At 42.7% G+C, this 24,808-nt stretch overlaps 1 protein-coding gene across 7 annotated transcripts in view; it reads right to left on the bottom strand.

Moving 5' to 3' along the window:
* DISP3 (dispatched RND transporter family member 3) overlaps positions 1–24,808 on the bottom strand; it is a 529,314-nt gene that overhangs the window by 467,620 nt on the left and 36,886 nt on the right. For 4 of the 7 annotated variants that reach the window (XM_085899158.1, XM_085899165.1, XM_085899161.1 and 1 more), the window contains one exon: positions 9,174–9,258. The exons of the other annotated variants lie outside the window; for them this stretch is intronic. The gene's annotated coding sequence lies outside the window, so the exon portion shown is untranslated. The remainder of the gene's footprint in view (positions 1–9,173; positions 9,259–24,808) is intronic. 7 annotated transcript variants of the gene reach the window in all.

Genomic DNA, 24,808 nt, shown 5'->3' with positions numbered 1-24,808 from the left:
AGTAAAATTTGTTCATCTGTTTGATTTTCATTGTGAACGGAAACTTCCTTTACTTTTCGGATTGAGCAGTACGTGTGTTTTGCACATTCTGTAAAGCCCGGATTGCCGAATGAGTGAAAAGAGAATACAGACGACAATGGTGTATGCAGATCAGTCAACACCTGGCTTGGTGAATTATGTGCTTAGTCCACAGATTGTCATCTAATTTGTAGGGTACCTGATGACTAAATTAATCTATTACAAATCTAAAGTCAAAGCAACAAAGTTAATTGAAGGAAAATGACTGAATTCCCACGAGCTGAGAAAATAAATGAACAAATTTAAATCTATTTCACCAAAGTCAAGCATGACAATGAAGATATTAATTTTCATACATACACCTAAACAGCTCATAAAATGGGACCTCAAATTGGAGAATCCGTCAATTAAATGCTGCAGGTCTAGAATCATCAACATGAATCTGGTTTAGTTTCAGGTTCCTCTGATCTTCTGGCAGGATCGATGTGGCCATGGAATCATCCCAAAGGCCTAATTGAGCATAATATATCCACGAGATCAAATTTTGCTCCAAAAAAAACCAGCATGCTCCATGATGTAAGCGAGCGCACTCGCCAGCTTTGCTGATGAATGGCAGCTTTAGTCGTATTCGACAATCCAAAATCAAATCCAGAATTATACAGTTCTACTATCACTCTCTTCAAAATGGGTTTCATAATCAGGTGTGATATGATATACCGCATGCATTGTGTGATGTGATATACCACGCGTAATCTGGGTGGCGTGTAAAGAAATGCTATTTACCAACCAAATTAAGAACGTGTCCGAAGTGTGACAGACATGTGGTCAGTGTATTTTTTTGTCAGTGTAACAAACAGCATTGTCAGTGAAACAGACAATGCTATTGTGTGTGACAGACAACGTTATTACAGTTTCCAGCCATAAATCAGTTGGGGTTCAACAGGAATTTTATCAATATCTTGCCATCATTAAATGGTGCAGGTGTGTGTGTGTGTGTGTGTGTGTGTGTGTGTGTGTGTGTGTGTGTGTGTGTGTGTGTATGTGTGTGTGTGTGTGTGTGTGTGTGTGTCGATGGTCATCTCTATTTGCAGGTTTCGGTAGATGGAACGGAGTCCTCCCAGGTCTCGAAGTATCTCGCTCAGTTTCAGTAATCGATTATGCTTCATGGACCAAGCTATGAAGTTTTCTTCTTCTCAAAGTTTTGTTCCGAGGGCTCTTTTCAGTATCGTTACTGAGCCCCGGACAGCTTGCAATTGTAGTTTGTTTGTAGTAATATTCCCAGGCATGGTTTTTAAGATCTCCGTGAGGTTCCTCTTCATCATTCCTGTTGCTCCAATTATCACTGGTACAATTTCGGAGCTCTTCAGCTTCCAAGATGTTTTGACTTCATTTTTTTAGATCCTGGTATTTGGTCATTTTCTTGATTTCTATTATATGTTTCAGCTAAAATGGCTGGGTACTGAAACCTCAATTTAGCAATGCCATCTTTTTTTTTTTTGTACCTAGGTACTTTATCCAGTCAAAATGCTTTGTTTTCTATATTCACGCTCGATAGGATCATCAGGTTGTACATGAGCGTCACATCCTTGTTTTCATTGATTGTTTTTGGTTTATGTTTCGACGAGTTTTCCAGAACTGGGATATTGAAGTTTTTGCAGATGTGCCAGTGAAATACTCAACATACCTTGTTGTGCCTTTGTGGGTACAGCTGTTCTGACATGAGTTTTTTACATCCTGATAGGTGGTGACTCATACTTTCTGTTTCTACCTTGCAGAACCAACACCTGTCTGATTGACTCAGTCTTGCTATTTTCTTAAAGCCATTGGTATAGTGTTCTTGGTCTTGGGCATTTATTATGATTCTTTCTCCATCCCAGTTGAACCAACTTCTTCTTAGCCACTCCAATGAGCTTTCTTTGTATATGGCCAGTTTGTCTAACTCATTTTTTTCTTTCACTGTCCCTGCTCCCTTATTGTTCTCCCAGTTGTCAGTGTATCTGTTGATATTTTGTTTCATATTCTTCTCTTGTCTTTTTATCTCTGCCACCGAAGGTGAATGAGGTTATGTTTTCACCCCTTTCTATCTGTTTGTTACTTGCAAAATCGAAGATTTTTAAAGTATATTAGTCAGTCGATTTTGTTATTCTGCCTGTTTGTCTGTTTGTCCGTCGCCTACAGGTCAACATTTCAAACCGATCTTCACCACATGGTAGAGTTTGTCAAAAGGAAGAAGCCTGTTGTTTTTGAGATCAAAATGTCAAAAGGTAAACATAGGCCAATGGTCAACAACTTAGGTGAGATTTCTAAAATCCTCAATTTTCATCCGATTGACGTGAAATTTGAAGAGGATCGATATCACTGAACAACAAAAAATTTTTACTGGAGATGTGTAAAGTGATTTAGACTAATTTGGGTACGCTGGTTTCAAAAATCATAACCGTTTTGCTGTATCACGTCAGGATTTTCAGTAACAGAAATATTCCCATTGCCTAGAAGTCAGGATTTCAATGAAATTTACAAAAATTCATTTATTCATATATTTCATCATGAATGCTTCAAAATTATAGAAATTACAGAAAAACTCCACTAGAATGTAATTAGAAATGCTTTAGGCATTTGGCTTTGCGTTTGTGCTGCTCTGTGTCAGTTTCACGATGCAGGAACCAGCAGAAATCGCCCATCATGTTCGGGTTGTGCCGCCCTTGGTAACGCGTCTCCATGAGTGAAATCTCTTGGTGGAATCGCTCGCCGTGCTCGTCCGAGACTGCTCCCAAGTTGTCAGGGAAGAAGTTCAGGTGCTGGTGTAGGAAATGGATTTTCAGGGACATCCTGGAGCCAAGTTTCCTGAAGGACTCCAGCAGCTGCTGCACTATTTCTTCATAGTTGTCCGCGTGCTCGTTCCCCAAGAAGTTGTCCGTCACAGCTTTGAAACTCCTCCACGCTGCCAGCTCTTTGGGGTTTAGAGTTGTCTGAAAAGTTTCGTCCTTCATAATCTGTCGGATTTGCGGTCCAACAAAGACACCAGCCTTGATCTTGGCCTCCGACAAGGTGTTGCCAAACTTTTCCTTGAGGATCCATTGCCCGTACAAAACTTTTCATCAAGCCGAGCTTTATGTGGAGTGGTGGAAGGAAAACCTTGGCTGGGTCGACAAGGGCGACATGCTTCACGTTGTGTCGACCAGGTACATGCTCTTTTCGCTCTTCCCAATCTTTCTTCGTCCAGTGATTCTTGTCGTCTCTGCTATCCCAGAGACAAAGGAAGCACATGTATTTCGTGTAGCCTGACTGCAGCCCTAACAACAGCGCCACCACTTTCAAGTCTCCGCAGATGTGCCAGTTGAAGTCATTGTACTTGATGGAATCAAGCAGCTGCCGCATAGTCTCATAGGTCTCTGTCATGCCGAATGCGTGAGCCAGTGGGACTGATGTTTTCTCGTTGCCATTGTGGAGCAAAACAGCCTTCAAGCTGTTCTTCCCCGAGTCGATGAAGAGGCGCCAGTCTGCAGGATCGTGATCACACCCAAGTTCTTTCAACAGACCATTGATGTCACTGCAGAATGTCATCGTATCTTCCATCTCAAATAACTCAGCCATGTCTCTGTGACGTGCTCTGAACAAGGATATCTTGGTGTTAGGTTCAAGTAGATTCCACTGCTGCAGCCTTGATCCAAGCAGCTCTGCCTTCGCCTTTGACAGCGAGAGATCTCTTACAAGATCATTTAAGTCTCCCTGGTTCAGAAGGTGTGATTCTTGAGTGTCGGGTTCAAAAGGTTCATCATCACCATCCTCTTCACCACTGCTTACAGCTATGTTCTGATCAGCTGGAGGTGTTGGAACGGGGTTCTCGTCATCATGAGGCACAGGTTTACGAGCAGAGATGCAGTCAGCATACTTGATGTGACCTTTATTCTTCTTGTTGAAGCCGGCGATGCTTGTGCAGCAGAAATAACAATCATCATGATGATTCTGCGGCTCACGCCATATCATGGGCACCGCAAATGGCATGCTCGCGCGCTTGCCCACCAACCACTGAGTCAAGGTTGTGTGACAGCTTGTGCAGCAGATGTGTGGTGCCCAGCTCTGTTCTTGGTCCCCCACCTTACACCCGAAGTAGTGAAAGTAGGCGGCCTTCATTTTCACTGCTGTAGATATACTTCGCTGTTGATCTTTTTTGGTATACCGACCACAGACATAACAGAAGTTGTCAGGATGATTGGTACAGGAACGCCTACTCATCTTTATCTGAAAGAAAGAAATATAACACAAGTTAACAACAATTGTACGAAATAGACATGTTAAAGACATATGTAAATTTCATTGAAATCCTGACTTCTAGGCAATGGGAATATTTCTGTTCCTGAAAATCCTGACGTGATACAGCAAAACGGTTATGATTTTTGAAATCAGCGTACCCAAATTAGTCTTAATCACTTTACACATCTCCAGTAAAAAAAAATTTTTGAAATTTGTTGTTCAGTGTATTTTAGGTTACTGAATTCAATCAGTCAATTATTTTTGAGGTCAACATCAGCCCGAGGTCAACAACTAAGGTGGTATTTCTAAAATTCACAATTTTCATCCAATTGACTTGAAATTTGAAGAGGATTTTCATATAAGGTCACTGAATTCAACCACCAATTATTTTTGAGGTCCACATTGGCCAAAAAAATCGACATAGGCTGAAATTCTAATATCTCGATTAGGGCCAGAGCCGCCCAATATCTCAAAGAGGGCCAGAGCATCCTCGTACTGGTCTGGGTTTTCCACATTGTTCCCTCCACAGCCTATAAAACCAGTGGCATCCACTATGAGCATCATTGTTCAGATCCTCATGCGGTCCGTGTGTGTGTGTGTGTGTGTGTGTGTGTGTGTGTGTGTGTGTGTGTGTGTGTGTGTGTGTGTGTGTGTGTGTGTGTGTGTGTGTGTGTGTGTGTGTGTGTGTGTGTGTGTGTGTGTGTGTGTGTGTGTGTGTGTGTGCGCGCGCGCGTATGTATGTGTGTGTCGGTCATTTGCATGTGTCAGTGTTTGTATGCATCACCTTGTCATATCATTATCATCCAAAATAAACTTTCACTGCCAAGTTAATGACATTCAATTAAACAGCATTTTATACCTGGTGACATTTAAGCCAAGAATAAAGTGGAGTTTGTCTTTTGGATGTCAAACCTTATGTGAATACCAACTTATTGGAGCTCAATGCATCTAAAGCCGAGGTGCTAACACATGTACTACAGATCTGAGAAGAAAAAGATTTCAATCAGTTTGCATGATGCTTTCTGAATCAACTCTTTCTCCCAATATTGTTCACAATCTGGGGATTCTGATGAATTGGGTTGGCCTGTTAGTGCTTCCATGTAAACCCATCGCTCAGGGTGGAGATTCACCAGTGTTCACAGGTTTACCGGGTTCAAATGCCATACACCATATGTGTATGTTCATTGCCTACCAATGGCCTTGTAGACATGTAAAAACATACTGATGTCTCATAATGTCTGTCGTAGGAATGTGTGTAGGTACACACACACACACACACACACACACACACACACACACACACACACACACACACACACACACACACACACACACACACACACACACACACACACACACACACACACACACACACACACACACACACACACAACCTCGTTCCACTGAGCTGTTGTAATATAATCGGTTCCCATTGGAGTGTGTAATATTTTGGGAGTTTGCAACAAATGTCCTTTGACCACCAATCTGACTACTTCTGTCGGTGTGACGTCACTCTGGCCCAAAAGTACCACTCTGCCAGCACTTTCACAAATTGACTTTCCGCTCAAACACAAAGGTCTGTCTCAACCTATGACCAATGGGCAAAGTTCTGAGCTGCCTTTTGCTCTCACAAACTAATCAACATGCTCGTTGTCTGTTCTCCTAAGTTCTGTGCTCTCATAAATTGCGACTGAACATTCTATCTAACTACTCACAGAAAAAATAATTAAATCAGGATGGTTGTATTTTCAAATGAACAGGATATGCTTGCAGCTAATCCCTGCTGGCCATTCCTTTTATATACACACCAGATGGACAAAATGTGTTAATTTATTTGTGCTCATTCTCTTCTTACTAGACGACATCACATCACTGCTACATGATACTAATCCTTAAATAAAACTATGCCTTAACTCTAAATGAAAGAGCAGGTTTTGGGTCGCTGATGACTTCGCGTGATTCGAAGGTTGTAATCGTATAAATAATCGTTGGGCAATTATTATCTTACATTTGAAACTAAAATATGCTAAAATTAACTTTTAAGTCAAAACTTTTGTCAGTGATCGAAAAACAGACCGGAATTTACCGAAGATGCGATGACGTCACGTTCTCCGAAAACTTCGTGAACATTCGGAAACAGCGTGTGAACAATGGTGAGATGCGAATCGGAGAGTGATTTCAGCGGCGATGAAATTGAGTGTTTGCATTCCGATATTGCCGAGGACGAGTCGGAGGATGATGGGAATTTATACTGTGGAGTTTCTGGCCCTGAGCCATAGAAATTTGAGCCACTTGCAAGTGCAAGAAAACGGCCTATTTCGTGTACAAGTGGCAGGGCTGACTGTCCGGCAGTTCACACTGACAGACTCCACCAGACAGATTGTTTTGTAGATTTTCATTTTCTTGTTCGATGCATAAAATAATGTAAAGCTTGATTAATCTATGACTTGATACAATGATTTTTAACCCTCTAGTCAATCAAGAGTCAGAAATAGAATGAATCAATAATGCACCCAAATATATTATACACCGTAGCCTTGGTGTTGAAGTCTTTCTGACAGCTGAGCTTGACCCCAGTGAAAGTGAACAGTTAGAACAAACTCCAACTTTCAAGAGACTGTTGTGACATATAAATACCAAAACATGTTTAGCCTCATTGGGAAATATTCCACCAAATTTCGAAAAAAAAGTGGAAAATTGATCAATTTTTGTCCAATTGAAATGAAATAGCCCAATTTGCTGATGCTGTTAAAAAAGGAATTTAATCAACAATAAGTTGATTTGTTGAGAAATTTTTTCATGCTTGTGTTTTTCAGAAAGTTTATTTATGTGTTTTTCCATGTACTCTTTAAGAATACATTTCAACGTTTTTCTCACTTAAACTCAACAATTGATTCTGTGAAAGAGCAGTACCTGGAGAACTTGTCAACCAACAACTCATATTCACAGAGTGGTGATCAGATGTGTTTATGCCTTCGTAATCCTCGGCTGTGAAATAGTCACCACAAATGACAAGTCGATCCAAATGGTCCTCTCTACCCGTTTTCTTTGGGGGAAAATTCGCCCGTTTTGTTTGTACAAATCTTATCCACTGCCGGCGAATGTTCGATTCCTTTGGGAATCGGTGGGAGTGATTACCCATTTTCCAGCCATTTTCGCAAAACATGACGACACACGTATGAGGCATGATGTACAAATATCCAAATAACTTTGTTCTACAATAATTCAAAATAAAAAAGGATAATATAGACAGTTGCAAGCTCAAAAAAGCGAAAGAGCGGCCTGAAGTGGACACTTCTTCAATGGGCGAGTGAGCTTCCGCTTTGTTTTGGAGAACGTGACGTCAACATCCATATATAGCACGCGGCTGTTTTTTTCAACAGCCACGAGAAATAACAACTTCGGAGTTAAATCTCATTAATTTTCCGAATAGTTAGGAAACCACAATAGTTTGCATCGAACTATTTAATGCACATATAATCATATTGATAAATTTTCAAAACATGTTTGGTGACCTGCAACCTGCTCTTTAACCAATGATTCTCAAACTTAGACATGTTAAATTAGTGTTTAAATTATAATCAGCAGGATGTCAAGCATCCTATTTATACCAAAACAGAAAACAATAAGAGGTAACACAAAGGAATCAAAACAATTTAAAACAAGAAAAAGAGCAATCAGAGATTGCAGATCCTCAACGGGACTGCTTTTGTGTGGTGTTTGTGTTCTGGTGTTACATAATTAATAACAGACATAATTAGAACGGCCACTTTATAACAAATGCCAATGATGACCGGGTGCCAAGATCTCCCGCTTTGATGCAACCCCGCTTTGATCAGACACCTCTTCCTGACCCACGACTTGTTTTTTTTATTATTAGTCATCATTCAATTGAACTTAGAATGGGATTAAAATAAATTCAATTCAAATCAAATGGAAGACCAAATAGGTACAGTCCTGCATTGGAGTAATCAGAAGGAACCCGAACAAGCAAAAAGCAAAGATGAAGTCATCAGGAGAAACCTGGATCGGATTCACATTTCAGCTGCTGCTCCTCTACAATCAAACCCATCCAGGCACAGCCAAGTGAGCCTTATTTTTTTTTTTTTTAATCATATCAAAAAATTAAATTATTCTGGCTGCCAGACCATGTGTGCGATCAAATTGAAATTAAAAATATGTATTCCCCATCACTATTAGATCATAAATGTGAATATTCATGTTGATTGATTAAGCAGTTTCAGAGAAAACATCATTTAAATTTTTCTTCAATCCAATATGGCTGCCAAACCATGTGACCTTTGATATCAGATGTGTTAACCTTTTGTTCCTCATGGCCAAGCGGTCATAGGTGTAAAGTTTTGCCTCGACTTGTTCAGCCACTTCAGAGAAAATTTTTGAAAGATTAATATATATATATATATATATATATATATATATATATATATATATATATATATGGCCGCCGAATCACGTGATCAATGATGTCATGATTTTTTTTTTCTTCTGTGGAACATTTTTTCCTTGGATGACCATCAAAAATTTTCATACTGATCGTACTGATTTCATACATACTGATACAGAAGTCCAATTTTTTTCCCCGTTTTTTCCAATATGGCTGCCACTCCACATGTCATATGATGTCATAATTATCATTAAAACATTATACATGAGTAGTTGCACCAATGGTGAAAATGTCGTTTCAATCCGACAACGGGTTGCGGAGAAAAACACGAAAGTTCTGTGTGGACAAACAACAGACCCAAATACAACACCCTCTCCTCCGGCGAGGATAAATATCATGCTGTACAGTACTTTATCGTTTTTGGCTCGACATCTCAAAGGTGAAGAATCACTTAAAAAAAAAAATTATCATATCCGGATCCGGATTCGGATCTCACCAAAATTGGATCAATTCATCCTTGCCACACACCCAACCTGTCCACAAAATTTCATCAGGATCCGTCCGCAACTTTTTGAGATATCCTGCACACAGACAAACAAGTAAACACAAAAAAGTGGTGAAAACATAAACTCCATGGAGGTAATCAATCAAACATTTTACAAACACAGCTAGAGAGGATCAAAGGAATCAAGATGAAGTAAATGGAATTGTCATCGTCACATCAGCATCTGGAGCTTATGTGACATCCTGCATTTAGCTTTCAAAATAATGAAATGTACAAAGCCATTCACATTCAAAACGATATTTTGAAATATTTGTATATACTTCTATTACTGACAGGTACAGTAAGGGTGCATTGACATCACTTATCAGGAACAAATCACAGTGCAACTCGCCTCGCACAGCCAATCAGCAGTGTCTCGTGACTTGTGATCAAGCCATGTGAAGCAGACTTCATGCTTACTTTGTCTGGGACATTTATTAAAGTGAATAATGAAAATGTCTTTCAATATGGTACCATTTTCAACTTTGTGCAATCATTAGTTTGGGAGGACATGCAAACCTGACACACAGACATTGGATCTTATGTTCAGAGATATTTTTCTTTGATTATATTACGTCAAATACTATTTGTAATTGTGAAGTGTTTGCCATAACTGTTAATGCTAAACCCTTCGAAGGGAATGTGACTAGTTTTGAGAAACTGAGAATTTACCCCTGAACAGTTTGTTACTCCATCACAGGGTGCTGCCAAAACAGTCTCAAACTAGAGGGGGAGCACTCGGTAGAGTGCAAAACCTCCGCCGCCAATACTGCTGGGTCACTTAAGTGAGCCTGATATCCTATTCATTGGAGATCAAAACGGATCAGACTCTACTGAACCACGATTGAATAAACTAAACTAGATCGACGCGCATGTAGAAATGCCAAAAAAATAAAATCGAAATTTTTTTGGAAAAAAAAAGGTGCAAAATTTGTTTTTTTTTCTCTAACAATTTTTTTTAATTTTAGGGGTTGGAAATCACTTAAAACATGTAGAAATGCAAAAAAAAAAAAATTTCAAATATTTTTCAAATAAAATCAAAATTTTTTTGAAAAAAAGTTGCAAATTTTTTTTTTCTCCAACAAATTTATTTATTTTTGGTTGGAAATCACATAAAACATGTAGAAATGCAAAAACAAAAATTTAAATATTTTTTTCAAAATGGCCGCCATAGCGGCCATATTGGACTTTGGACCAAGTTCAAAATCTAATGGCATAATCCTTGGACCATACCTAATCCCCCCACCAAGTTTCGTCGAAATCCGTCCAGGAGTTTTTCCGTAATACTGTTCACAAACAAACAAACAAACAAACAAACAGGGGTGAAAACAGTAACCTCCGTCCATCTTCGATGGCGGAGGTTAACCAGGGCAGGCATTTCAAATTTGGTGACGAAACTGGACTAAATTGGCCGACCGCCGATTTGGGATTGTTGTTTGTTTTTTTACACCCACAAGCAATGGCAGCTGTTGGAATATCGATCTTAACATCTCTTCTAAAGCATGGCAACTTGTGCAACACACTGTCCGCAAAGCACTAGAATAGCAGTTAATTAAGAGTGAGGCCAGGATTCAAACCCATACTGCACAGCTCAAAACAGGGGCATAACTGAAGGCAGATTTTTGGGTGGGCCTCAGAAAAGTTTAGGTCGGCCAATCAGATACTTTCAAAGCCTTGAAAAATCCAAGAATGATCAGAATATGTTTCTGAATAAATGTCCCTTGTTTGTTAAGAATAGAATAAGACTATAATATCGACTTTATTGGTAGTACAAGGTAAAAAACAAAATATATTCATAGATTCTCAAATTTTATGTACGCCTGGCCAAAGTTTTAGGTTAGACTTGCTTACCTATTGTTAAAGCTTTGGCTCAAAGGCAAGTACAATCCAGAAGCCCTTAAGATGTAAATAAATAAAACCTTTTTGTGTGTCCAGATTTGTGTCAGTTGGTTCAAGCACTTAATCGTTGAGTCAATTTGGGGGTTATTTGTTGGTACAAGGTGCTTACGACATTCCATCAATCAATCCATTGGGACCATACTCTGTGCTGAGCGTTGTTGCTGCCTAAGCAGACTCCTTGGCTATTTGGCACAATCCCGGACGGGTCGCCACTCCGACACAAGATACCAGCAAGCTGGTACTCAAGTTGCCAACCTCAGAAAGATGACAGACTGAGTCAATTAATTAATTAATTAATTAATGGTATTAATTCAACAGCTGAGTGGGATTTGAACTCAGGATCCTACGATCCCAAGCCCACCACCCTAACCATTAAGCGAACACCAGGCATAACACTGCATTCCTTCCAACAAAACATGTAAATGTATCGGGATTAGCATTTAGTTAGATCATTAGTTCTCCTTCGACATGAGAGGATGAATCACTGTATAATCCATTTTGAAATTTTATGCCAATTTTCTCCAAGAGCTCTTTTGTGGTGTGGGTGAAAAGAACCACCCACCCCCCAACCCCCCCCAGGAAATTCATAATTTAGGTACAGAGTTGTGAAGTCTCACGAGGCACCTCATAAAGTAAAATAAAAGACAGAAACAAATGAGGAACTTCCTCATTGCCTCATTATTTATCCTTCCATGCGAAGTTTGTGTTTTCCAGATGCACCAGGAAACTGCCCTTGGGAGACAATGCGCACAAACCGTACTACAAACACAATGGCAGGCACAACCTCATGGGTGTGACATGACTCGGGTATGTGAAACGGGAATATGACATGACCATGAGTTTGTTTCGCTATCCTTTTACAGGTGATCGCTTGCAGTTGCGTGGTACAGACTTTTGATACGCAACTCATGCCTCTGATAGTTCCATTCATTTGCTTCACTTGCAGCCCAGAGTGAATAATAATAATAATAATAATAATAATAATAATAATAATAATAATAATAATACCATTCGTTTCGTGCTGTAAAGGTGCATATGGCTGTCGAGGCAGTTTCATTGGCAAGGAGTTGTCCTGGATGGGTCACCACTGACACAGGTTACCCCTAAATGGTTATTGCCCCAGTTCACTGGTACTCATTGTGCCGACCTCAGGACGACGACAGGCTTTGTAAACCCCACCTGGTGTTAATTCAACGATAAACAAGGGCTCAAACTCAAGACCCTAAGGACCCAAGCCAGCCACCTTAACCACTAAGCCAACACCAGGCTGATAGCCCAGAGTGAACAATGCACTAATTAACTATAGTGAATGAGGAGAGTGAATTGGCTGTGACTCAGCAATCCCACTTGCTTGTTCCCTCAATAAGAGAATCATCTGAATAATTGAGTCATTCTGAAGATTTACGACTGTTAATATGGAAATTCAAGTCTTTCCAAACGAACCTGTATCATGAAGAGACCATTTCAGATGTCTGTGCCAGACCAGCATGGAGTGGACAATTATTTTTAAATTTTGAATTTTCTGCTAAGCTGCTGGATTGACTTTCTGCACAGAATGGACTTAGTTCTGCAGGGAATACCAAGGTGTTGGCTTACCTTATAAGCCAGTTTGGCAATGTGGTCTGCCCAAGACCGATTGTGAGGCCTCAACCCAAGGAATGCACCTCTTACAGTAGTTGGCAAAGAAGGATGCTGGGGGGCAGTGGGAGTGGAGGGAGGGAGTTTGAAAGTCAATCCTTGCAGTGGGACAGAGTGAGAACATGTGATTTCCATGCATTGAAAAATATTTTCCAGGCATCTGACCACGATATATGTTTTTCCAGATCTGCAGGGATAGACGCTGCAGCAGACTGCCTCTCAGAGGTGTGATGCACATTTCTGCACAAAGCGAAGTCATCCAAAGTATGGTACAGAGGATTATCCAGGGAGGCAGAGAGCTCATTCATGTAGATAAAGAATACGATCATTCTACTAAAACGCTGCCTGAAGGATGCCAGGCTCAAGGGGGAGATCTCAAGACAGAAGGCCATCAAGAGAAACCTGTCATTGCCCCTGATAGAGAAAATATAACAACCATTCAGTGAGGGGCCTCTGAATACTATTAGAAGACAGCTTGAAAAGTAAAGCTGAGTGGGATATCATATAGAAATTAACTTGAGAGATATTCAGAGAGATGCAACTGAGCTCTCCTTTGAGATTTAGTGCATCTTATCCATTATTTGGTAAAAGAGGCAACATGTCCATGCTAGAATTGCTGAGCAGAAGCCAAAATAATGATAAAGATATTAGAGAGTTTGAGACGAGATCATATGCAGGTCTGCAGTATCGATATATTCTCTCATGATGATAATTATGGGGAGAAAGCTGACTGGTCTGTAGTTCAGTGAATCACACTTGGATCTCTTCTTCAAAGTGGGGATGACAGTAGCAACTTTCAAAGATGATGGCAAGGGATCATGTAAGAATGACTCGAATAATATTGAAGAAAGAAGAGAGGATGGGATTGAAGCGCAGTTTTCGAGGATTATAGTGCCAATGTCATCAGGACCATTTCAAACGGGGAGTGGTCAACAATGACGATGAACTTCTTATTCATATTGGGGGCAGATATATAGAGAGGGGTCTACATGCTGTCGGGGGTGGAGGATGATCGCACACAAAATTAATGTGAGTTCCCATTTCAATGTTATTATTTTTCCCACTTAGACCAAGCTAGCTGAGCTGGGAGGAAGTTGATCAATATAATCGATTCACCCACCCTCATCAATATGTCTCTGCCATCATTGTCATGTACAGTCGGTGACATTTTTGACAAGTGTGCACACTTGGGGAAGCGGCAGATGGTACGTCACTAGAAAGGAGGAAGGTGGGGGTGTTTTCAAATAAAAAAAACGAGACATTTTTAAGTGTGACCTCAATACAACGAGTGACGAGACTGATGACAATCGTTTCCAGTTCGCATCTGGTCGACAACAACCTCAGCATTGGAATACAAATTGTTTCCCATGAGACCCTTTCGAGGCCTGTATACACAGCTGCCATAGAACGATGAATGGCATTTGCTGCATATTAGACGTCATTTTTCAGTCACGAAATGGCAAGATCCAGACAACAGGATGCACGGACAAGCCAAGTATGTAGAGCAAACAAAGAAAATTATATGATGCAAAATCAAAAATGTGCCATACCATACATACAAGCAATTCATCAAATTACTTATTTTTTGTTTTTTTTTATGCAAGTATTGAGGTTCCCGGAAGAGCATGATCTTACCCCGTAGCTCACAACATACCTCCATGGAATATCGGGTGGTGTCACTGAGGGATGGCGGGATAGCTCAGTTAGGATGACATGTCGATGTCTGCCGCTGAGGGTGGACGGACGTTATGTTTTCACCCTGCTTGTTTGTTTGTCTGTCTGTCTGTGAGTAGAATATTACAAAAAGTGATGGATGGATTCAGACGACACTTGGTGGGCAGGTTGAATGTGTGACAAGGCCAAATCGATTCAATTTCGGTGAAGATCCGAATCTGGGTCCGGATATGAGAATTTTTGAAATTCATGATCACCATTGAGAGAGTGGGCCAAAATCTATATGCATGATATTTCACAAAACTGTGAACAGATTATGACAAAACTTGGTGGATGAGATTGTTTGGTGACAAGAACAAGCTGATTATAATTTGGTTAAGGGTTATTACCTTCACCACCAAAGGTGGAAGGAGGTTAGGTTTTCAGACGTGTCTGTCTGTTTGTTTGTTTGTTACTTGCGAAAATCAATTTTTTTTCAAGTATATTTGTTGGTCTTGTGCGTTATTCTGTCTGTCTCTCTCTTTGTTTGTCAATCGCCAACAGGTCGCATTTTTAAACCAATCTTCACCACGTGATGGAGTTCGTCATAAGCAAGAAGCCTATTGTTTTTGAGGTCAAAAGGTCAACATAGGGCAAAGATCAACAACTTAGTCGAATTTCTAAAATCCTTACTTTTCATCCGATTATGTAGAAATATGAAGATGATGTATATTTCAGGTCACTGAATCCAACCACCAATTATTTTTGAGGTCAACATTGGCCGAAATTCTAAAATTGACAACTTTCATCCCATTGACTTGAAATTTGAAGAGGATTTACGTATTTGGTCATATATTTCAACGAATGAGTATTTTTAAGGTCAAATTTGTTTCATGGATTTCACAAGAATCATGCTATGCATGACATCTTTCTTGTTCCTTTTTTGTGTGCAGGATATCGTAAAAAGATGTAGACAGTTTCGGATGAAACTTGGTGAACAGGTTGGGTGTGTGACAAGGATGAATTTACTTGATTTTAGTGAAGATCCGAATCCAGATCCAGATGAGAATTTTTTAATTTTTAAAGTGATTCTTCACCATTGAGAGATTGGCCCAAAAATGATATTGTTGTGGTTGAGAAAATTCGCAAACCACCATTCAGGTCCCGTAGGTGAGATATCTCTGTAAGTACATGTGTAGTTAGCCCCAAACCCATTGTTTAGAGGGAATAAATGTGATTCATTCGGGCTGCGACCCTTTAAGATAGCCGTTTTTCTGTTGTGTCTTTATTTTGACAAACCACGTCTCAACCGCCATCACACAACAACCACCAACCGCAACGCCGCTTCACAACAACAATGCCAACAGCCACGACCTTTACCTTCACAACTCACTCTCGCAAACATCGCATCACCACCATGGCCATAAGCCACCACAATAAACCCTCCACCACCTTCATCTCTTCGCCTTCTGCGGCCATTCCCGCACCACTTGTGAACGCCGAGCGTCAGGCTGTCCTGGCCTCGTGCGGGACGCGCGCTGAGCCGCGGGTGCAAAAAGCTGCCTTTCCGAGGAAAAGTCGGATCAGGAATGATACACGCCCACTTCTGATCCGTCCTATCAGCAAGCGCGGGGCGATTTGGCCCCGCCTCCAGGCGCGTCGGAGTAGAATCGATATATGCAAATTCGAGGATCAGGGGAGGTTCACGCCCACTTTTCCTCCGTCCAATGGGCGAGCGTGGCTCCGCCCCCGAGCTCATCCTGATCTGGAAATTTGCATATGGGTTCTCCTGCTGTACTATAAAGCGCTGAGCGCAGGGTGAATTCAGTCGGTTTTGGGCTCGGGCGAGTTGGAGAGGTGTGGCGGCGGCGGAGTGTGGCAGCGGGAGAGAGTTTTGGGCTCGGGCGAGTTGGAGAGGTGTGGCGGCGGCAGAGAGTTTTGGGCTCGGGCGAGTTGGAGAGGTGTGGCGGTGGCGGAGTGTGGCAGCAGCAGTCAAGACGGGTCTGGAGGAGAGTCGGAGTCTGTCGGGGTTCGGAGTCTGTCGGGGAGCTGCAGAGAGGGGAAGCCGGGAGCGCGGTCGAGGTCACAGTGGAGTCGCTCGTCGCGGGACCCAAGCAAGCCAGCTATCCTCTTTCCCCAGAGCATCAACAATTCCCCCCTTTTTCCCCCCCCGCGGTGAGATAGTGCGGAAAGGGGGCCCCGTTCCCACCCCATTCCAAGCAGTGCCAACAAAACCCGTGGAGGAGCGTGGAGTCGGGGCACCACCACCACTTTTGCGGCTCATCACAAGACGGGTAGGGTCCACGCGGTCTCGGCCCACAGGCCCGTCTGCCCCCTTGTCGTTGAGGGTGGCCCTTTTCTTTTGCTTTTGAGTATATGTGTTGTCGGCGCCGTCTGTACAGTAAAACTGTGTAAGTGTTGCCGTGTGCTCGCATAGTCGGTAGTAGATCTGCATTGTTGTGTTTCTTTTGTTACATTTGCTTTTGGTGCATAATTGTTGTAATTGTATATGTGTGCTATCTGTGTGCCGCGGAATAAATGTGCCTTATGTTGAACTGTTTTTCCCGTTTCGCTTCGTCTTTTCTTTAATTGAATCTCCATCTTACTTCACGTCAAGGGTTGGTAGTGGGCTAAATACGCCCGATAATTAATCGGAACCGTCGAGGTCGACGATATAACACCGCTCGGTTCTCCCGATAGTACGGAACGGGTCGCTTAAAGTGGCCTGTGTCCGAAGTCGACCTGCGGCGAGGTGCGATCGCCCGGTCTACCCTCCGTGTGGGTACTGAGGTAGGTCGAATTTGGCGAACAACCCTATCCCACGCGGGGGGCCGATTGGCACGATCGTGGTGTTGCCGAAAGGCCCACCCGTGACTAGTTCCCGGCGTTAGTCCGAGAGGGTCACGACGGAATTGTCCGTCCGGTGGGCGACGTGCCGTGATTCGAGTTACGTGGCCGCTCGCATGCCGGCGGGCGCGAATTCGCAACAATATAGATATATGCATATATACCTCCCACCACAACTCCCTCAACACCCCTTTCCCCTCTCTCCTCCTACCTCCTTACACCCCACCCCACCCCATCTGCACTCTCACCCCACCCCTTCCCCAACCCCCTCCTTCATCCCACCCTATCCCCTGCCTCCTCCCAACCCTGCCCTCCAGACTCCCACCCATCCATTTTCCTCCCTCCCCCATGGACTCCCATCACATCCTTTCCCCAACCTCCAGACTCCCACACCACCCCTTCCACTCTCTCCTTCAACACCCCTCCCTCCAGACTCCGACCGCAAACCTTCCCCTCAATCCTCCTACCCTCACCCTCCCTTCAGACTCCCACACCATGCCTTCCACTCTCTCCTCCAACACCCTTCCCTTCAGACTCTCACTCCACACTTTTCCCTCCCTTCTCCTCCCACCCTCCCTCCGGACTCCCACGCCACCCCACCCCTTCGTCCTCCCTCCTTCTCCCACCTCCTCCCTTTGGACAACATCACCACTCCTTTCCCTCCCTCATCCCACCGTATCACCTGCCTTGTCCCTTCCCCACCCTCTCCCTCCGGACTCCCACCTGACCCCTTCCCGTCCCTTCTCCTTCTACCTCACCACACTCCCTCACTTCTCCCACCCCATCTCACTCCAGACTCCAACCCCACTCCCCTCCCTCCAGACTCACACCCCTTTCCAGTGACATGTGGTGGCTTGTGCATTTATGTTGTGAATTGTGAGAAAAATGACTGTTTAACCCCCCTAGTCAGGTGTATGGTAAAACCCCATAGTAAAAAACAAAAAAAAGCGATCCCATAAAGTTTTGTGGTGATCAACCTTGGGAGCTCAAAGGATTAGCGTCACAAACAAACAAACAACATGTCATACAAGATAACATCGCTCCGAGCTCCTAATGAAATGAAATAACATCCTAAATGAAAGCCGATCGCACAAAAAGGTGAAAATGTGAACCCAGGCTCGACAGCTTAGAGCGAGTGTGCTTACATCTCTGCCACCCTGCCGTGATGTGGGGATACATTGCTTTGTAGCAACTGAAATACTTTTCAATTCTCTCTTGAACTAGCAGTTCACTTGTCCCATTGCTTTACTCATTCTAATCTTCAAATAGATTTTAACTTCCTAACTCCAGAGATGTCCCTGTCCTCACGGAGAACCAAGCCTTGTTCGCCACCCACTGCTAAACGCCGTGGGAGCCTTCGCCTTCTTCATTATTTTCGTTGCACTCAATGAAATTACACTTTGGGAAAAACAGTCGAAGAAGAGAACAGTTGAAAAGTAAGTTTAATGCTTTGATAATTTCACATTTTCTTGCATCAATATGGAGAAGGATGATGCACATCCTTGCTTAAAGCTTATAAGATAATATGCTTAGTTAAAATAATCAGTTTTCTTAAAAAAAAATTTCAGATTTCACTCCAGATTGAGAAAGTTATTTTGGACATGATATGCGATTCTCAAATCCAAAATCATATTTCGATGAGATGATATATTTTAATTGGTCCATGAGAGTAGATCGTGTTTCCATGGCAAGGCATATTTAGTAGGCTGAATCAAAATGGTGGCTTAGACCCCTGCGAGGTGAAGTTGTGCTGACCAAGGATAAGCCTTTCATGAAGGTAAGCCATTAACTGTCATCAAAAGGGGTGTTTACCTTTACCCAACCCCCCAGTTTTCATTTAATGTACTCCCTTGGAGTTCCCTTAGTATACATGCAAAGTTTCAGGACATGAGGTTTCATTGTTTCGGAGTTATGGAGGAAAAACACACACGCACAAGCACGCACACGCACACGCACGCACACTGACGGACATTTATTATTATAGATGCGCATTTGAAGGATCTCATAGCATTTCTCGAAAACAGTAAGCCATTGCACGCAGCTGCCCTGGATACATTTTCTGCCTTGAGAAATTAACAGGTTGTGCAAATTGATTGTGACGTCATGACGTTAACTTAGAATAAGATGTTGAGAACGGAGTTCGGACAAATTAGTTGGAGAAGTAATCGCCCTGCCTTCTCCCACCACAACTCCCTCCAGACTCCGACAACACCCCTTGCCCTCTCTCCTCCCATCTTCTTACACCCCACTCCTCCCCCCCCTCCATCTGCACTCCCACCCCACGCCTTCCCCAACCCCCTCCTTCAACCCACTCCACAAGATAAATTCCTATATTAAGATGGATTATGGAAACAGCATCGGCATGATGGGCCTCCTACCGTGTCGAGGTTACTCATACAGTATATGTATAATAAATTTCTGCTGGTTTGTGATATTTTAACTGATGTTTGGGCAGGGGGGCATTCATACAAATTAAATTAAGTTAATTATTATCATTGCAAAAGAAGAATGGGGAAGGATTTTCATCTATCACACTGAGAATCAGAAAAAAAAGGAAAGTCTCCTCATTTGACCTCATGCTCCCCCAGCCTCACATGCTCCTCAAAACCCCTTAATCCATCAACATCTCTATATTTCACTCCACCCCCAATCTCTATTCACAGCCACCACCACCATTAACAAGTGTACCCATCAGTGATGGCTTGCTACATTCAGTCACCAGGGCAAACATTCTGCATTGACAAATGGCCTTTGGGGCACGTATGCGCACTCCGTTAAATGCATTCTTCTTTCGGCTCCGTTTCTAATAAGATTCTCACACAAGCATATCACGATCCAGTATGAAATCACACCTGTCTCCGATGGTGTCTGGGTCAAAAAAAGGGGGGTGGGAGGGGGAAAGCCTGGCAAATTGTTAGCTTTTCAAGAAAACGTCGTTTTTCAGGCAATTACAAGCTCACGTTGTTGCTGCTTAAAGAGATGTTTCATTCCGTGTACCCAGCACAGCCCAAGCAACGGAGAGTGCTTGGTTTTCAGAGCGAAACAAACCACGGCATATTGGCTCGCAAATCCTTCACACAATGACCTAAAGTCTTGGTTTTGCTCAGAAAGCCAAGATTATGTCAAGGTTGGTTTTGCTAGATAAGAACTTCAAGGATATACAATTTGCTTATAAACGATGTGCAAAAGAGCAACAAGCAGGAAATTAACAACAGGGTTGTGGATAAATGATTGAATTAAAATATTCATGCCGTCATAATAATTTGGAAAAACAATATAGAACAGTCGAAAAACAAAGGAATCAAACACAAATTTATCACCAAGTTAAATTACTTATGTTAATACAAAAAGTTAAATTCACCAAGTTAAATTACTTACGTTAATACTTAAAATACAAAAAGAGAGCAAAAAACCCCCCAAAGAGGCAAAACCAATGAGAGTTTTCTCCAAAGACAAAAGTTTGGGGATGATATTTTGGTTTCCTGAAGACCTTAATTCTATATATATATATATATATATATATATATATATATATATATATATATATATATATATATATATATATATATATATATATATATATATATATATATATATATATATATATAGGCATCCTATTATATATTATATGATAGGCAGAATTCACCAGATCTTTGTTTGGCCTTTCTGGATGTCATCTTTTTCAGAACTTTACTTTCTATGAGCAAAACAGAAAAGCAGCACAAGAGGCTCCCCGAGGAAGAAAACAACGTCCCACAGATGGATGTTTGTCACACCGCACCTGGAGCTGAAGGATTCACAATGATCCGAGTTGCTAACATCTATAGACCATGAAAAATTCCACATGGTTTGGGGAAATTGTTACTGTAGCGCCTTGTGATGGTGGAGAGCACTTATCACTTGACACAGTAACACAAATATAATAAGGGTTGAATCACATACAGAAAGTCCCAATTTCCTGTTTTAACAAGTCTCAACTTCAATTGTGTTGAAGCCTTAGGCACAAAACTGTGGGTGACTGAGGATAGATGACATAGTACGTGATGACTCGTGTCTGAGAGTTAATACAAAAATACAACCACAGCATCAATTGAAGGTCAAAAAGATTGTCCCGATTCCAAGCTCACCACCACACATCCAAGGAGTCCTTGCCATGAGATAAATACTGTAACTGTTGATGTGGTTACCAAACAGGCAAACCAAATGATCACCAATGACTTTTTAAAGGGGGAACCCAAATGCTCAGATCACCTCAATACTAATCTATGCCTTGATGATCTACAAAATAGATATGATGTGTCTTTTCCATGACATCGCATCAGGAAGTTGACCGTCATATCCATACTGTCTCCGGGTTACATCACATTATGATTCAATTCAAACGGCGAATAATTTCCGATTTTCCACAAATATGCAGAGTCAATCAATGCGTCCTTGGTGCTTGTATAATAATAACAAACCGAGATGTTTTCATGCTAGACCATTGGACGAAAGACATTGAGTTTGCCAGAAATTGGATGAGGTTTGTCCAAAATTCCCGAGTGTGCACTGGGCTGACAAAATGCTCATTTTTGTGCTCTGAACATTTTATAAAGTACTGTTATGAAACAACACAGATGGTGAGATATTGTGGTTATTCCGCCACTATTGAGAGAGGATGCCATACCCATGATTAAGCGGAAGAAACCTCCGTCGTTCGAAACTGCAACACCATCTCGACCCAGCTAGCAGCACATGTGCATGGGTGATTTGAGTGGGGAATCAACACCTGTTGCCATTACCTGGCAGTTACCACAAGAGCACCTGAAAATAATTACCTCTTATCAACACAAATTTCTGCAAATCAAATGAACCAACATCTGTTTTTATTGGAGAGGGAGGATATACGTATGTATCATCTACTCCTCTGAGAGGATTTGACCGAGGACGTTAAAACTTTCAGCCCCCCCCCACCCTTCACCGCCCTTCCCCCACCACCATCCCTCCCACAATCGTCACCTGCACAATATCCACCATGATACCCCCAAAATCCCCCATCAACCATCATCCCCACAATACCATCACCATCACACACCCCTCTCCCAAGCACCACTTCTCCCTCCACTCAGGCAGGACATCGATACCTCATGGACACGACGGTGGGACACGGCACAGATATGGACACAAATGGCATCCGGGGAAATAGTGAAATGGGACAAACCCATAACATACAAGACATCTGGTCATCCTGCACAAAGACACAAAGCATACAAGCAAAGCATACATACAAGACACAAAACATTAATCACCCATTTTGTCCAAAGGTATCAGGAGTTTTTTGAACCTCAAACCCTGGGCCATATCATTTTGGTATCAGGAGTGGGATTTTTTGAACCCCATGACTAACATTGGGAGTCAGTACTGTGCAAATTTGAAACTGTAACTGAGCATGATGAAGGTGCAAATTTTATTTGAAAAGTCATTGCGCAGCTACGTCGGACCAGGGCAAGCAGATCATCCAGGTGGGTTTCATTGAGATGGAGGAGGAACCCATGGTCCAGGAGGGCGATATTGAGGAAAGTGATTATTTGCGGCAATATTTGGTTGGGGGCACAGCAGAGACACCAGTAATGCTTGGGGACCCACACCCTCAAATTCATCTGCCGGAAAATAGGGCGCTCCCTTTGGAGTTCACACCCCAGAGTAAAAGGTCGACCTCACCAGCACCATTGGAAATGGACCGGTTCACAAGGATGTTTGATCAAATGATGAGCAGAATAGATGCCGGTTTGGCAGTGTCAAAGGAGGAAATGAAGTCAATGTGCGAGAGCTTAAGAAATGACACGAAGGCGATGCACAATGGCTTAAGGCGTGACATGCACGAGGGATTGGCAGAGGTGAAGGCGGACGTGAAGGCAATGGGCGATGATGTGCCATTGAAATTCCAGGCTGTAGAAGATGAGGTGAGTGGAGTAAGGGAGTGTGTGGATGGCGTCCGGGAAGAGATGAAGGCGGGTAAGGTGAAAATGACAGATAAAATAAATAAATAAAATACAGATGGAGATAAAAGGACTTAAGGAAGGGCAGGAACAATTAAAAAATATATAAATTGAAGGAAATATGGAAGTGATAAAAGAATTGAAAAATGTCCAGAAAGAAACCAAGGGGTTACTGATAAGGAGGAATGTACCGTAAGATAAGACACAACAAGGTAACCCAGAAAACAGAGGCTATGGGATAAACAATAGAGACAAACGATCGCGAGATGAACAGACAAATGAACGAAGACCAAGGAACGACAGATAAAGGAAAATATCGTGACGAGGGAACAGAAAATGAAATGATAGAAGACACGAAAGTAATTCTAGAAGAGGAACTTAAGAGAGCCAAGTGGGAGATCATAAAGATAAGAGACAAGACAGATAAAGTGAAGGAAGAACAAGTAGAGACAGGGGAGGGGTACAGCAAATTAAAGCAGGTGTGATGGAATATGTTGAAATGAGGCTTTAAGATCAGGATAACACATTTCAGGTACAGGTGGAGAGGATACAAGACATCGAGGCGAACCAGGATGATTTGAGTCTGGTCAAGGTAAGATGGTGTGAGCTGACATGGGTGCATGGTGTGAATGGGGATGTGTCGAGTTTGGGGGGGGGAATAAAAGACCCAGGGTTTCTTGGAGTGATGAGATGCATGGAGTGTGTGCCGAGTGTGCAGATAAGGAGTGTGACGAAGTGCGTCCCAGGAACGAGTGACATGAAATAGGTGAGCATGCAGGAGAATGTGGAACATGAACCAACAGACTGCGGTAGCCGTTTGCATGACTGATGAGAGGGTTGAGCTCCCATGTACTCAACACCGCAAGGATTCGGAGGGCTTGCCCATGCAATGGCCCTGCAAGGAGTGGCATGCGGGATTCAAACCTTCGGAAATGGAGTGGTGCCATTGGCCCCATATGATGGTAAGAGCAACTTGAGGGTGTTTTTGTGCAGTTTGAGTGCATGGCTCAAGGCAACGGGTGCAACAGCTGAGAGTGGGGTTCATCTGGTGGCAGCATTGTGCGGCGTGGCAGTGGAGGTTCTAACCATCATACCCGATGGTGCTGTCTCAGTGGCAAATCTCAATGCAGTTCTACAACACCGATTTGGAGTGGAACAACAGAGCAAACTTGTTAAAGCTCAGCTCACAGTAGGAAAATGAGAGCCCCATAAGACTATTGGGGAATTGGCACAGGATATTCACCACGCTGTGGGGATTGCACATGCGGGCATGTGGGCATGGGGGCCTGGCCTGGCCCTGGGCCATTTTGTCAAAGCCCTTCTGAAACCAGACCTCAGGGCACACGTCTGTTTGGCGCCCAGCCACCATGAGTGAGGCGGCCGACACTGCAGCCCATTGGGAGGCAGTGAGGCCCCTGATGTGTTTGTGTGGTGGGGGGGGGAGTGTCATCCAGTGACTGTGAGGCAGGTGGGCCCTGCAAACAATGGCAGGTCCAGGAAGGAGGTCGCCCTGAGAGCAGAAAACCTGGAGCAGATGGTTCAGGAGATGGTGGACAGGCGATTGGTGAGATC

This window comes from Eptatretus burgeri, chromosome 10 (assembly GCF_056783735.1).
Source record: "Eptatretus burgeri isolate ZD-2024b chromosome 10, Ebu_testis_v1, whole genome shotgun sequence".
Taxonomy (NCBI): Eukaryota; Metazoa; Chordata; class Myxini; order Myxiniformes; family Myxinidae; genus Eptatretus; species Eptatretus burgeri.
The sequence above is the reverse complement of the archived record's forward strand: the minus strand, read 5'-3'. Positions and strand labels throughout refer to the sequence as shown.